The 3,011-nt window shown below is 43.1% G+C and overlaps 1 long non-coding RNA gene across 1 annotated transcript in view; it reads left to right on the forward strand.

Moving 5' to 3' along the window:
- Window positions 1-1,370: 1,370 nt before the first annotated feature.
- Window positions 1,371-3,011, forward strand: part of LOC115271865 — a 34,502-nt gene continuing 32,861 nt past the window's right edge. Inside the window, exon 1 of the long non-coding RNA XR_003900127.1 lies at window positions 1,371-1,628. This is a non-coding gene — a long non-coding RNA (uncharacterized LOC115271865). The remainder of the gene's footprint in view (window positions 1,629-3,011) is intronic.

A 3,011-nucleotide genomic window follows, 5' to 3' on the forward strand; every position in this document is an offset into this window, starting at 1 on the left:
GGGCCAGCTGTTGTCTTCATAACTCATTTAGCAAGAGAACCTGACCTGGACTGAACCCTCCTGGTGGAAAAACTGACACTGTCTGATGTAAGACTATTTTAGTCTATATTTATTTGTTCCAGAATTACTTTCCAGGTTGCGAACTACTTGAGGGTCCCTGCGACCATGCTCCTTAATCTTTATATCTCTAGCACAAGCACAGGACAGGCAAATAAGAGTCCTATAAATATTTACTGAGTTTAATTGAATCTTTATGTCTGAGCACTTTAGAAATAAGCAAGTGATATTATGGTAAACTGTCCTTCAGAATAAGAAGTCATTGGGTGCCTGGGTATCTCAGTCCATTAAGTGACCAACTCTTGGTTTCGGTTCAGGCTATGATCTCATGATTCATGGGATTGAGCCCCAAGTCAGACTTTGTGCTGACAGCATGGAGCCTGCTTTGGATTCTCTCTCTCTCTGCCACTCGCTCTTGCTCTCTCTTTCAAAATTAATAAATAACTTTAAAAAAAAGAATAAAAAAATCATAGATTTCTCGTTCATTCTTTCATTCCATCAATCTTTCATTTAACTAACAAGCATTTTTGAAGGCTATGTTTTAGGCTTTTGGCCATGTGTCTGGAGTGGGAGATGAGTCACATGGGCAGTCCCTGTCCTTCTGTCCTTGTTAAGTTCATAGCCAAGTAGAGAAGACAGATCAGCACACCAGGATTTTAATAAGATGTGATAAGCATACTGATAAAGGTGTATACATCACAAGGGTACAGAGGTCAGGCACCTATTCTTGTGTGACAAGATGAGATTTGCATTCTAGAAAGATTGCTCTAAACACTAAAGACATTATTGGTTGAAAATAGGGAATGGTCGAGGATAATTACTGCAATATAGAGTAGTACGGGATTGTAGGGTTTCCTCCATGGGGTCCTTGCTTCAAGCTATCAGTAGTAATGGAAGGAGACAGCCTTCAGAAAAGAAATTCAGAGCTAAAAAATGATTGGAGTTTTAATTTTTTTATTAAAAAATGTTTTTAATCTTTATCCATTTTCGAGAGAGAGACAGAGTGTGCATAGGGGAGGGGCAGAGAGAGAGGGAGGCAGAATCCAAAGCAGGCTCCAGGCTCTGAGCCATTGCACAGAGCCTGATGCAGGGCCTGAACCCATGAACCATGAGATCAAGACCTGAGCCCAAGTTGGTTGTTTAGCCCCCTGAGACACCCAGGTGCCCCTGGAGTTTTAAATACAATCAAAGATGTCATTGTAAGACTACATATAACTCTTGTCTCCTGCGGCCAAAATGGTGCCACTTTCCTCTTCTTAGGGAATCTGCCCAAGATAACAGGTAACAGTGTTACTTCCTTTCATCTTGTTAGAGTTCTTGAGTCCCTGAAGAGGGCCTTTCTGAAGCAGCAAAGGAAGGAGAAAGTCTACCCTTCATCTCCATCAAGTGCTAAGTTCGAATCTGGGACTGCAGAGCTGATGCTCATTAAAGGAAGATGCATGCACATGCCAGGGTCAGTGCTGGGCGTGTCTGCAGAGCAAGTAAGGTCCAGCTCTCTTTTTGCTCCTGGAAAATGAAGGTGAGAATCAGGACATGTTGTGCTGACCCCAGCGGGCATCTTTCAGCTCCAGGTAAGTTTCCCTTTCGTGCACATCTATAGCACGTTTCACCATTCTGGTTCAAATTTAAGGACAAAGTAGCAACCACACAGGCTGAAGCGCTGTGGGGAAACAGGAGGTGTTGGAGTACTTCCTGCATAAGAAATGATGTTTGCATTTTTCAAATCCACATTTCCCCTCCTGGCTGGAGCCCAGAGACTCAGACAAGGGCTGTAATAATGACTAATGTGCTTCCCTTAATGTACCCGCTAACTACAAGTCAGGTCATTTTTACATCAGTGTCATGACTCTTGATGCTTCTGTAGCTACTTACATGACTAGCAGGAAATGCAGCTTTTTTTCAGTGGATAAACTTGCCCAGATATATGTGAGAAATTCTGGGCATGCTCGGGGGAGTCTGCTGCTGCCTACTGGGGGCAAGGAAGCTTGGACCTACCCCAATAGCCATCAGATTCTCCACTCCAATTGGGCCTCCAGTGTCTTTGATCTCAGCTTCATGAGCACAGTGCTCCCACTCTAGGGCCCCTGGGGTTGGAGGTCACTCTGGTCAATGGAGGAGGACATCTGCCATTGCCAGAGGTGTTGCTGAATGGACCCTGCTGGTCTTGGTGCAAACCCCTATCAGTTTGTCAATGCAACAACTATCAATGGGGATGACGAGAGGTGGCTTTCTCTCTGTCATAATCTGTATAGGGTTCCCCATCCTTAGAAAAAGTAGTCTTCCCCTCAAAGTATCATAATTCCTCAAATTCTCTCTAGAGCCATTCCCAAGGTGAGCCCACAGCCCTGGGATGGGTATCGTGGACAGGTCTTAGTATTGTGCTCAGAACCAAGCCTTTTGTGATACTCTAGCTAGCTGAGATCCCTCTCTTTTATTTTCCAAGCCACCTAGTACCTTGTTTTTTGCAACTCTATTACTAAAACGCTCCATCGACTCTTGGACCTAAGTTGTTTTGTTGTTGTTTTTTTCCGTCACTCTTCCCTTATACTGACTCACCTTTTAAGAGCTCCATTGCCTGAAAGTTTGAAGAGGTCCATTTCAGACAGCTCTGCCTTAGTCCATACCCTGCTGAGGCTATCAGATATGTTTTAATAGTCTGACAACTCAATGAGAGACTTCTGCTTCTGCAAAGATAGAGTACACATACTCTTCACTATTCTTCCCACTAAGTATAGTGAAGACCCTGGACACGATACATAAAACAAATATAAATGACTCTGAAAGATGGAAAGGAGGCAGACAAACCAGGGACTATGGGACCAAAGTATCATGATCTAAATTATGTTTCTCTCTAAAAGGTATATGAATGTAGCTTAACTATGGAGAGACCCCAAATTTTTATTGACTGATGAATGGATACAGAAGATGTGGTGTATATACACAATAGAATATTA

Source organism: Suricata suricatta, chromosome 2 (assembly GCF_006229205.1).
Source record: "Suricata suricatta isolate VVHF042 chromosome 2, meerkat_22Aug2017_6uvM2_HiC, whole genome shotgun sequence".
NCBI lineage: Eukaryota > Metazoa > Chordata > Mammalia > Carnivora > Herpestidae > Suricata > Suricata suricatta.